At 34.6% G+C, this 13,495-nt stretch overlaps 1 protein-coding gene across 17 annotated transcripts in view; it reads left to right on the top strand.

The window, feature by feature from the left end:
• Positions 1-13,495, top strand: part of NCOA2 (nuclear receptor coactivator 2) — a 300,567-nt gene that overhangs the window by 34,634 nt on the left and 252,438 nt on the right. For 15 of the 17 annotated variants that reach the window (XM_036264339.1, XM_036264340.1, XM_036264338.1 and 12 more), the window contains exon 1: positions 12,242-12,879. The exons of 1 other annotated variant lie outside the window; for it this stretch is intronic. The gene's annotated coding sequence lies outside the window, so the exon portion shown is untranslated. Of the gene's footprint in view, positions 1-10,425; positions 10,459-12,241; positions 12,880-13,495 lie in introns of those variants that run through there. One more of the 17 variants, XM_036264325.1, reaches the window with a different exon arrangement.

Genomic DNA, 13,495 nt, shown 5'->3' with positions numbered 1-13,495 from the left:
TAGTGCTTATGTACTTTAGCATTATATTCTCTGTAATAACTTTTATCACAGAGTCTTAATATAGTTTCAGTGAAATAGATCAGTACTGTTTTCTTTGGTTTAACAGTTGAGAAGTTTGAAGTAATGGATACTTAATATTTATAATTAAGATTAAGATTCAGGATCCCATGGTAGATTAAATAAAGTTCATTGAAATATACTGTGCTGTCTTTCTTTGCGCCTTCCTGCAATTATTTTTATTTTGTATTGGCTGTCTTTTTAGTTTAAAAAAATCATGGAAAAGTTGAAACCTATGTAAAAGTAGATTGAATAATATAGTGAACTTCTTTGAATCAACTCCTTTGTACCTTTACCGACTGACTACCCCTTATCAAGTATTTTGAAGCAAATCCCAGATATGTCATTTCCTATTAAGCGGTTTTATAAAGAATAGACTTTTTTTTTTTTTTTTTTTTTTTTTATCCTCACCCGAGGATATTTTTCCATTTTTTGTACAGATAGAGTGGGAGGGAGAGAGAGGAAGGGAGAGAGAGAGAGAAACATCGACGTGAAGGGACACATCGAGTGGCTGCCACCCGCACGACCAACCAGGGCCGGGGACAAACTGCAACCGAAGTACGTGCCCTTAGCGGGAACCGAACCCGGGTCTCTCTGTACCGCAGGCCGACGCTTTAACCACTGAGCCAAACTGGCCAGGGCAAAGAATAGACTTTTATGTGTTATCTATGAATTAACAAATGCTGAGTGAAGGAATAAAATCTTGAGCTATTCAACCATTTAAAATTTTTGCTTCATAGTAAAATAATAGAATGATAACAGGTTTATAGTCTTGGGGAGGGAGACATGAAACTAATACAGTAAAAGCTCGATAAAATGGACTAATATTGGGGACGGGTTGTCTGTCAAAGCTGAAAGTCTGTTATATAATAAAGCAGGTTTCCTGAGTGTATATGTTAAAAAATTATCAAATTAGTTAGTTTACCAGTTTTTACTTAATGTAGACATATTTGTGTAATTAAAATTAAGTATGTATGAAAAGTTTAATTTCACAGAAAAGTTTTCTGTATGTATTACAGTAACTTTAAATTTATAGTGAATAGGTCTAATAAATGGGTGCATTCACTAGTCACCTTGAGTTAACAAATGCACAAGGCTGGGGCACGGCTTAGGGCACGTGGGAACATTGGCCCACATGCGCTAAAACTGATGCAGAAAGTCACGCCACCCAATAACAGAACCAATAACTGTGCAGTGTGGTGTGATCACATGCTAATCATTCGCCACCAAACTTTGTTTAGGAGCGGTGACTCTTAGATTTAAATATGTCAACTATAGTTATAGATATTACTATAGTGTTTTTTCCAACATATGGCTTATAGGCTAAAATCTGTTAAAAATAACAGTGAATTATGAATTAGTAACCAAAAAAATAACCTGTTAATTTAATTTTAAATACATCTTGGTTAAAAGCATTTTTAAATGAACAGGCTGTTAATTTTAACATATAACAAATGAACCAGAGATTTTGTCCGTTAAATCTAAAGTCTGTTAAATCAAGGCCCGCATAATTGTACACTAAAGTCAGCCTCTGGAAGGCAGGAATCTTGTCTTTCTGGTCTGGCACAGTGCCCGGCATTTTGTAGATGCTAACTAATTTGTTGACTGAATGAAAAAAATTAGTTTGAAAATGAATTTTTGTGATAATGAGTCTTAATTTGTGCTCATTACCATTGTAATTTAAAGTAGGGGAAGGGGGAAGATAGATAATGAACTAGAATTTGCCTTGAGAGAGAGAGAGAGAGAGAATGAATTACATTTGTCCTAAAATCCTGAAACCTAGTAGGATCTCATTTTAAGAAAGCAACAAATGAATGAACAAAACAAACTCTTAGGCACAGACAACAGAGGGGAAGGGGTGTGGGGGGAACTTGAAGATGGTAAAGGGAGTCAATATATGGTGATAGAGGGAGACTAGACTTTGGGTGGTGAGCACACAATGGGATATATAGATGATGTGTTATAGAGTTATACACTTGAAACTTATATAATGTTATTAACTAATGTCACCCCCAATAAATGTAATTAAAAAAAAGTTATATGAAGTTTATAGGTAAGTGGTAGTTCATTTGACTCTGCTAAATAAAATGGAAATTAAAAGGTAATTTTAAAGCTTGTACATATAATCAGCTATTTAATGTTTAGGATGCAGTTGATTGAAGGCATTACTGACGGTTCATTTTTTTCTCACATCAAGAATCTGTTTGACACTTGTTTCCTATCTTATTTATAGATGGCATAAGCCATGTGTTAAGTACTCACGTTTGCATATTCAAAACACTTTTTTTAACCTTGGTGAGTTATTTATAAACGTCATAATCATTGACACTTTTATATCCTTTGATGGGAAGTTTGAAGTTTAATGTGAGAAAAGAGCATTTTGATCTGTAACCAGCTGTTGGTCATCTTTATTTGAGTTTTAGTTGCTATGCAAGCTAGTACTTAAATCATTATAAGGAAACAATTGATAGAATCAAAAGTTTAGTTGCTCAAAGATTTGTATAGAGGATAAAGACAAATTACTGTTTTCTTGCTAATTTTAATGTATAACTTATTAAGATTTTTAGTTGGCACAAAGACGACTTTTTTTTCTTGAGATGTGTTATGTATATCCAGTAAATGCAGACCATTTTTCATAGTAACTGTCCCCAATCAACTAAGGTTGGGGTAGAAACAGATAAAATGACAGTAATAATGTGAATTACTGATATGTGGAAAATAGGCAGTCTACTGACCCCATCAAGCAATAATGTATTTTTAACTAGACCCATGCATAGAAAAGGGATATTTCTGTCAGGGAACTGAAAAGACTTTATGAAACCATTTGATAAATCTTTTCTTAGGAATTTTGAGAATTCTGATTCTTTCTTCCTTGGTCGTACACTCTACCTATTTAGTAAACATATCTAAAATATAGGATTCAAAATAAATATTATAGTGGAAGATGAAAGAAGATTTGCTAGGTAGGTGATGGGGTTAATGCTTGAGTTTATACAAATTTTTTAGGAACCAGAAAATTCTTCCTAAAACTATTTTTGATAATTTAGGCTTACATGGTATTACATTTTAGCTTAAGGAGGAATTAGTATCTAATAATTATTTTGTAAAATACTGCTTAAATCATCAAATTTATCTGGGGAAAGCTTCTTCCCACATTTTTGTACCCATCTGCTTTAATCACTGGTCCTCAGTTGATGAAGTTAGCTCCCACAGTGGTTAAGGACATAGACCGAAACCCAGCTCTGCCCCCCACCTCAGTTGCTATGTAGGGATAATGATAATGGTGTCTGCTGTTTGGTTCTGTTATTGTGAGGATTCAAGGAGGCACTGACAACAGTAACTGGTACATAGAGTTGTATAAAGGTTCACTATTATTACTGTAGTCATCATCATTAGGCTGCTTTTAGTAAAGTTGACCGAATAATGGTTTCTTCAATTTATGTTGTCATTTTTTTAGCATAGAAGCTAAAAGAGCAGGGACTTTGGAACAAAAATAACTTTCATTCTCATTTGTTGTTGTTTTACTAATTGTTGACCTTGGGAAAGATTTTTAAATTTGTTGAGCCTCGGTTTTCTCATTTTTTGAAATAGTACCTCAGAGGATTACAGTAAGATACCAATGACATTTTTTTAAATATGTTTTATTGATTTTTTTTAGAGAGAGAGGAAGGGAGAGATAGAAAGCAGATGTGAGAAAGAAACATCAATCAGCTGCCTCCTGCACACCCCCTAGTGGGAATGGAGCCCGCAACCTAGGCCTGTGCCCTGACTAGGAATACAACTGGGACCTCTGTCAGTGGGACAACACTCAATCCACTGAGCCACACCAGCCGGCAACATTATTTTTGGAGTTGCCAGATCCCTTTGAGATTCTACCAAAAGCCATGAATCATCTCCCTTGAAAATAAAATGGACCTCCACCCCACAATCTGTCCCCTCTGCCCCATTTCATTTTGGATTCTACTTCAGTTATCTATGTAAAGACATGCGTGGATCCGCCCACATTCTAAAGGCATTGGGTAAGTGTTCAAAAATGCCTTCTTATTTCTATATGATTCTATGTCCCTCAACATAGAGCCAAATTTTCCTGTCAAATTTTCAACATTAAATATTTATTTATTTATTTATTTATTTATTTATTTATTTATTTATTTATTTATGTTTTAGCTGTGTTCCCCAACCCCCCGACATATAAAAAATATTTTATAAGCCCTGGCCCGGTAGCTCAGTTGGTAAGAGCGTCATACAGTTACGCCAAGGTTGCGGGTTTGATCCTCAGGGAACATACAAGGAGCAACCAATGAATGCATAAGTAACTAGAATAACAAATTGATGTTTCTCTCTAAAATCCATAAATAAAAATTTTACACAATTTTATAATATATACAATGATGTTAAAATGTTTCACAGTAACTAGAGTCTGCAGGTCTGTATATTTAGTCATTGCTAAATAATTATTTGGGTCTTATTTAGAATCAGTTTGTGGCTATTTTATTCAAGATTGTTGCTACAGAGTGTAAGCAGTATCTGTTAAGGCTGTGTTACTGACCCAAATCTTCTAGGAAATGGAGACCAGAGGGAATCCATTTTACTTGATCTCTTGTGGTTTCAACTTGGGTCAACATTTTGTGCTTCTTACCCAAACCTGAACGATGATTTTGGCACTGATAATTAGGCCAATATCGGCTTTGGAAATCAGAGTCACACCGTTATTAGTTTAAAGATTGAAGCACTGACTATTGGATTTGCCATTTCCTTGGAAAATAAGAAGAATTAAAATTCTCTGCTTTTTTGCCCATTTAATTTAGATTTATAAACTTCAGTGGGAGCAGCTGTCTCATTTTCAATTTTGTGCAAGAACTGTCACATTTTTGGTGCTCAATTAATGTGTTTTTACTTTATATCTAAATTAATGATTCTGTCCATGAACTAATTTACATATTTCCACTTGCAGTACTATGGAAATTGAAAACGTTCTTTTCAATTCAGTGCCTGGAATTCTAGACCAGAAATTCCAGTTCATCAGGCAGTAGCACAAAAGACAGTTTTATTTGAAAATATATGGTGAGGGGTTTTTGTTGTTGTTTTTAAAGAAGCTGTTCAACCTGTTTTGCTTAGCAAGATGGCTCAAAATTGCCCAACTGATTAAAGATATGGGGAATGTTAAGAGATTTAATCCTTTATAATGGACATTTTAGATACTACCAATAAATGTAACACAAATATTAAATTTTTATTTATTTATGCCTTATTAAATCCACTATATGGTGGTATTCTTTTTAAAATAATTATTATTTCAGGAAATATTAATGTGTTAGAATTATAGATTTCTAATAAATAGGAAATAAGATTTTCCTTAGATAGTCTGATTTTTTTTTTTAAAGTTTCCTTATAATTAGGACTTTAGGAATACATGTCACCCACAATGTAAGAATTATAAGAGGTGCTTCATCATTTTTTGGTTATATTTTGGTGTGGATTTTGTCTCATTAGGGAGTTTGATTGATTAATATGTCTTAAAAATAAATACATAAAGCACTTTTTTATTCTTGGTGTTGATCGTAGTCTTGGTGTATAGAAAAAAAAATTGTATAAGCACATTTACTGCAGAAAAAGCCATCATCATCATTTGTGGAAAATCAATATATATTTTTCACAATTTAGATTGATGATTGCATGTGTGCCATCAATGTTAGTTGAAGCCTGGGGGATGCTCCAGGGGTCAAGAGCAGGCCAGCTGAGCGCTGGTACCACCAGTGACTATGAGATTGACCTCTCCGGCTGCTCTTTCCCAGCATGGCCCGGAGTCCCTGACTGAAGATTAAAGATACACCTGAATGAGATTTTGACAGGAATTAGTATTAAATAAGTGTTGTGTTTATCTGTAACACTGCTACCTTGGGCTAAGGGTGAGTAAATTTTGCCTTTGTCTATGAAAATTGAATTTCATTGGTCTGTTTTTTTAAATTTTATTTCTCAATTATAGCTTACATTCAATATTATTGTATATTAGTTTCAGGTACACAGCATAGTGGTTATGTACTTTATCATATACTTCCATTTTTTATGGAAGTTTAGTACAAAATAAACCATCCAATCAGAGACCTTTAAAATAATGTTGCGTTTGTACTTGTTTCATAATCTAAATGAATTCAAAGATGTTACATCTATTCATCCCCTTCTCTCTTGCTTCTATAATAGGATTTTTCAAACTATTGGTCATGTCTCATTAGTTGGTTATCACTTTGGTAGGTTATAACCAGCTTAAAAACAGAATTAGAGAATATAATAGAAAAACTTCAGAGTGCACTTCACAACATATAGGCAAGTATTAGTGTAGGCACTTGTGCACATGTGCTCCTGTGTGTTATGTATGGCCTGGGTCACTGTGTGAAATATATATATATTTTTATCCTCACCTGAGAACATTTTTCCATTTTATTCAGATAGAGCGGGAGGGAGAGAAGAAGAGAAAGAGAGAAACATTGGCGTGAAAGGGACACATGGAGTGGCTGCCACTCACACGACCCAACCAGGGCCAGGGACAAACTGCAGCCAAGGTACATGCCCTTAGCAGGAACCAAACCTGGGTCTTTGTGGACCGCAGGCTGACACTCTAACCGTTGAGCCAAACTGGACAGGGTTAAAACATATATATATTTTTTACTGTAGGTTCTGCTCAGAAAAGTTAGAAAGATATGATAATATCAGTTACTCTCCCTGAAGGAGACCAGTTAATGGGCTATTTAAATTTGAGGGTGCTTCTTCTGAAAATAGGAAATAATAGTGTGCCTCCTGGTGAGTATCGTAACATAGTCATTGAGTTCTGTATTTGGAAACACTCTCCTCTTTTGCCTGCTTCTGCTTTCATGCCATCTTCACTATTGTGTGTTACGGAATAATGGCTCTCAGACAATGTGCCCTCGGAGTGTGGTATTTCATTGTTCAAATTGAGTGGAAGGATGATTTTTCCAAGAAGCTAATGGATAAAATTTTCTCAGTTTAAGATTCTTCTCCCATAAATTTTTCTTAAGTTTTTGGTGACTCTTATTACTTGTCTGGTGATAAAGTGGAAATGAAAAGAGCAAATGGACATTAGTTGGAAATCTCACGCTGAATTCACCAGTGCTGCCTTTTTCATGAATGTACAAAATTTTTATGTTCCATGTATGTAGTGTGGTCTTATTTTCTGCTAATAAAAGGTTTCTGGTTCATGGGGTGGAATTATATATATTGATATTTCATGATGTTCTGTAAGGGCAGAGTTCCTCAGAAAGTACTGTGACTTCCAGGTAGTTTGACACCTGAGCTAGTTGACTGCCCTCGGTGTGTAAGAATCTCTAACAGGTTCATCTTTGATGTACTGAAGTCCCTAAATCTGAACCAATATCACCAAATGTGGGCTGAATACCAGTAGTAAGGGCACAGTTGCCTAGGATGTTGTTTACATTTAACACTTCTATTCCACACATTGGATTATAGCTCTTTATCTTCTGAATCTCATTATTTTTACCTACAGTTTTAATTTCTAGCTATTTTTGTCAGTTATTGAAATAACGTATTCTGGTTGCTTCTGATTCCCAGTGACACACGATCAATCTGTTTTGGATTTTCTGAAGCAGCTATCTCTACCTGGTGCCACAGGCAAACTCCTAGCCAAGAAAAGGCTTTTCTTGAACTCAGAATTTAAATAGCAAACATAGAGTTGGGTAGCCTTCCTCAAGGACGATCTTCTCATGTGTTCTTCAATTCAGCTAATATCATGCATACGTATATTTTATTTTTATTGGTGAATATTTTAATTTTTCTTAAATACATAAAATATGGTCATTGTAACAACAATCAGGCATTAGAGAAGTATATAAAATAAAAATGGAAAGTCTTTCCTTCATTATTCTTGCCAATATCATGAATCCTGAGAAGAGTTAATAGTTTGTAGTTTATCGTTTTATACCTTTTTTTACATTTACAAATAAAATATGAGATTAAGGATGAGAAACAGGATGACTGAGTATCAGTTACTTTTTTTTTTCCTACTTAAGTTATAAAGGCTATGCTTATTAATTATATATACCTTTTTCCTTATAAAGTTATAAGTTTTGGAAAATAAAGATCATCAAAAAGAAAAATAATCTTTATAATCTCACCCTTTAGAGAGAATTCTTTTACATATTTTTGTATATGGGTTCAGTTTCCTACTTTCTTTTTTTAATCCTCACCCGAGAATGTTTATCCATTCATTTTCAGACAGAGTGGGAAGGAGGGAGAGGTAGAGAGAGAGAGAGAGAAACATAGATGTGAGAGAGACACATCGATTGGTTGCCTCCCACATGACCCTGACCAGGGCTAGGGACCGAATTCAACTGAGGTACGTGCCCTTGACCGGAATTGAACCCTTGACTCTGGTCTGAGGGCTGATACTCTAACCGCTGACCCAAACTGGCCAGGGTATGGGTTCAGTTTCTTTTTTGCATGTACTTTTATTTATAGATTTGATTGAACTAAAATGAGGTTATATATTTAATATCGTTTGCCAAGCTCCTTTTATTTTTTTGACTCAGCATTGAGAGAAAAAAATTATATAAAGTGATAAGTTGGTACTAAAATTCATGTGAAAATGAAAGACTAGGAGAGCCTGGATTTATTTTGAAAATGGAGAACAAACTTGGAAATCTCACACTATCTTATTTCAAGGTTTATTTTAAAGCTTCAAGAATCAAGACAGTGTGTTATTGTCATGATGAAAGATATCTAGATCAATGGAGCAGAATAGAACTGACAAATATACCCATACATAAATGGTCAGTTTGCCCTTTGATCAACAAGTGGTGTTAAAACAACTGGATATTGGTATGGGAAAATATGAACCTCGACCTCTTGACTTTATCCTCATACAATGTCATTTGTAATGCCTCTTAGACTCAAATATAAAAGTTTTAGAAGAAAACAGGACAAAATCATACCAACTTTGGGATAGGCAAGTATTTCTTAGAACACAAAAAGCACTATTTTGTAAAATAAAAAACTGATAAATTGGACTTCATCAAAATCAAGGCCATCTGCTCTTCCAAAGAAACTGTTAAGAAAATGAAAAGGCAAGACTGGGAGAAAATATTCATAATACAAAAGACTTGTATCTAGAATATGTAAAGAACTCTTGATTTATAACTTAGCTTGAGTTACAACTTAACAAAAATGTTGTAACAAGTAATCAACCCTGTTTTTCAAATGTTTGAAAGACCTAGATACTTCACAAAAAATAGGTATGCAAATGACCAGTCAGCACATGAAAAAATGCTCAATATCACAAGCCATCAGGGAAATGCAAATTAAAGCCACAATGAAATAAAATAGCTAAACATATTAAAACTGACAATGCCAAGTATAGGGGAGAATGTGAAGCAAACTAGATCTCAGTTTGCTGGTGGGAGTGTCAACTGTACTACCACTTTGGAAAACAAATTGGCAGTTTCTTAGAAAGTTTCCTGTGAAGTTTAACATATAGTTACCATATTATTCACCATGTATCTAAGAGGAATTAAGCACATGTCCACAAAAAGGGTTGTTCATAGTGGCTTTATTCAAACAGCCCCAAACTGGGAAAAACCCAAATGTCCATCAACAGAGTAAATGATTGAATAAATTGTAATATTCATATAATGGGATACTATTCAGCAATAAAAAAGGACAAACTAGTAATAATCATAACAACTACATGAGTGGATCTCAGAAATGTTATACTGGCCCTGGCCAGTGTGGCTTAGTTGGTTGGGCGTCATCCTGTGCACTGGGAGGTCACTGGTTTGACTCCGAGTGGGTGTACATGCCCTGGTTGCAGGCTTGGTCCCCCGGTGTGGGGCGTGCAGGAGGCAGCTGATTGATGTTTCACTCTCTCTCCCTCTTCCTTCCTTTATCTAAAAAAACAATAAAAAATCATTAAAAAATTATGCGGCTGAACAAAAGAAGCCAGATACATGCTATATGTTTCCATTTATCTGAAGTTTTAGAACAGGAAATCTGAGCTATATATAGTGATCGAAATCAGACAAGTGGTTGACTGGACTGGGGTGGGGAATTGACTGTAAAGGGTCATGAAGGAACTTTCTGAAAGGATGGAAATGTTCTCTATATTAATTGCTGTAGTAACACACATCTGTTGCCTATTTGTTAAAATTCATCAAACACGTTTGTTGTGCACATAGTTGTACATATTGTATATTTCATAAACTATATGCTTTGATGCAGCCATGCTTTAGGATGCTTCTTTAAATGACAGAGGTATACCCACTGAAAGAGTGAATTCTGTTCCCTTCCCCCTCCCTACCACACACATGATGTATTAAATATAGTATTCCTTTTATTTTCCAGTAACAGAGAATTTTAGTGGTGATTTTTGTTGGGGTAGGTAACCTTTGAGCTTCTCTAGAGTTTTAGAACAGAATCTGGTTTCCAGAAATACTGTTTTAAGTTCTGCTTGGAATTTTTTAAAAAATCTGTAGGGTTTCGAAATGAATGAACCCCTTATGTATATTTATGTCCCCCTTGTTTTATTTTCCTTCTTCATTAACTCGGTAATGTTGCTCACTAATATTTCTATTTTTCTTAATGGAATTCAGTTAATATAATTTTAAGACTAATAAAATGTTTTTTTCTGATAACTTAGGGTTAAAAAAATTACATATATATACATACACATTTGTGAAAATCGATTATTTTTCAATCTAATGGGTTTTACTTGTTAATTTAACATTAAAGGAATCTACATTATACTCTCTAATAATGAATTTGCAAAAACGTACAGTTTTTAGAATACCTCTCTTAAGAGGTCCTATGATGTTGGCCAGAAGTGATAGGGAATTTCCTTTTCAGGGTTTTGAGGAAACCAATGTAATGAATATATTTAAAAAGCTGCAGTAGTTTTTGTGTCCTCTTGGGACTGATGTGTTTCCCCAAGTGTAGTATCTTTGCTTTTATGTAGTTAAAAACACACACAGCAAAAAACCCCAACTCTACAAATTAGTATTTACAGGATATTTACAGGATCAAAGTTTTCACTGACAGCCAAGATAGAAAGATATCTATCCTTTTATGAGGTCTTAGAATAACATCATTTGTTCATTCTCACGTAGATGAGGTGACATAGGAACTTAACTCCTGTTTATGTCAGTTAGCCAGTGAGAAAATTGTTTGGATATATATATCCTATGGCTTAAAGTTGGGAAACCTGTTGATAGTGGTGAGGACTTATTATATTAGGAACTTCTAGAAATCACTTAATACTTAGTATCTTTGTAAGTGAAATTCCTGGTTTTGTTTCCCTATAAAATTAAGCAGTATGTTTTAAAAGAGAACTCCTAAATGTTTGAGGCCTCCATTTTAAGTGTGTAAGAATCGTAGATTGTTCTGTGCAATCCTTACCTTTATTTTATTTATACATTTTTATTAATTGTGGTTAAAAAAGGACATAAAATTGACCATCTTGACCATTTTAAGTGTACATTTTAATAGTTCTAAGTATACTTACATTTTTGTGCTTTCTTTTATTTTCTTGATGTAACTAATTTAAATGCACATATATCATTACCCAGCACAATAAAGGTCTTGTGAGCTTATTTAGATTTGTAAAATAATTTTAAATCTCTAGAGTTTTAAAAAGTTGATCCCCACACCATTTATTCCTGGTAAACTTTCTTAAGTTGTTTGACTATCATCCTGCATTTTCTTTCTATCATGAGTTTCTCATTGTAACTTCTGTTCCTTTAGGGTATGTTTTTTCCCCTTTGTCATTTTCATGTTTTCTTTTCCCTCACTCTTTACAATAGTGTTTCTTAGAAACAAAAAATAAGTAATACAAGGGGAAGAAGCAGATGTGTTCACCTTAATATTTTTTCTATAAAAGTTTGTTTTTTTTCCGGAGGATTTGATCTTTGCATGTGAAACACATTCTTGTAGGATGTGTCCAGGCGAAGCAGCTTTGGCTGTGAACCACAGTCATAATTAAATGATAGCATTTGGAAGAAGGTGGGCTAAGACTCAGTGTATCCATTCTCCTACTTCCTACGTCATTCTTTAAAACATTTTTTCTTTATTGATTTTAGAGAGAGAGGAAAGGAGAGGGAGAGATAGAAACATCGATGAAATAGAACATCGATTGGCTGCCTCCTGCATGCTCCCCACTGGGGATTTGGCCCACAACCTGGGCTGTGCCCTGACTGAGAATTGAACTGGCGACCTCTTGGTGCATGGGTTGACACTCAACCACTGAGCCACTCTGGACGGGCTCCTAAGTCATTCTTTTAGCTGCCACAAATCCACTGTGGAAATGATATTAACAAATGCAGATCAAGGAAAAATAAGGTTCTTTTGAAGTAGGATAGGTACTTATGGAAGTAGAATAAGTTTTTATTTTGTAGTTGTTATTCTTTTATTTTTTATTTTTTTAGAGAAGGACAATGCCCAACCAACTGATCCACAGTGGCTAGGGCCATAGTTGTTACTCTTTAAAATATAAAGCCTCACGTAAGTGGGAAATAATTTCGAGAGAGCTCCATGAAAGGAGGCCTGAAATTTTCTGACATAATATTTGGCATTTGTTTGTTTTCTCTTCATAGCTGTCACCTTTTATGTGTATTTTAAAAAATATTCCATTTATAATCCTGACAAAAGGATGAATGAGGCACTGTTTTCCTTTTAACAGTCTGTAGCTTCTTGTGTCACTTATCGGGAAAACAGAAATATAAAGAGCCTGGGACAGAAAGGACCTACTATATGTCCAGAACTTCATTCAAGTTGTCTCATTAAACTTCACAGTATTCCTAGGAGGTAGGTAATAGCAACCCCTGTTTGTCTATGGTACGCATACATCCACCATTTGGAATGGGTGGCAGTATCTCAAACTAATTGACAGATGCAGGATTCAAACTGAAGGATGATGATAAAGATTGTGTGTCTGCTGCTATGAGCCGGGGCCTCCTGCAGCTGGGAGCAAGCAGTGAAACTTGCCGTTGATTGATTGGGTCCATGCTACTCAGCATCATACAGTCACTATTCTGAAAACTACACTCCAATATATCACATTTCTGATCTATTATGATGGGAGTAATTTCAATGCTACGTTTAAGCCAGTTTTTATAGTACCATCTAAAAAGGGCAAACTTGAAGAAAATACAAAATCCCAATTTAGGAAAACATTAATCTGGGCTGATGTTCACTATACATTGGTGTATCTCAATTTTAGAAAAGAATTTGTTATAGCACTGACTTCCTTAAATGGACATCTTTCCAGGATGTTTCTACTATTTGAGTTACAAAAATTGAATTTGTGTGAAATTTTTTAGAATAAACCAGTGTATCAAATGAACTGAGTTTCAAGTGAAATCTGTGCTTTTTAATAATAAAAATTATAAAGCATTTAAAATGTTAGATTTGTTATTTTAGG

The sequence above is a fragment of the Molossus molossus genome, unplaced genomic scaffold, assembly GCF_014108415.1.
Source record: "Molossus molossus isolate mMolMol1 unplaced genomic scaffold, mMolMol1.p scaffold_m16_p_16, whole genome shotgun sequence".
In the NCBI taxonomy this organism is placed as follows: domain Eukaryota; kingdom Metazoa; phylum Chordata; class Mammalia; order Chiroptera; family Molossidae; genus Molossus; species Molossus molossus.
This window is presented reverse-complemented; position numbering and strand designations above follow the sequence as displayed.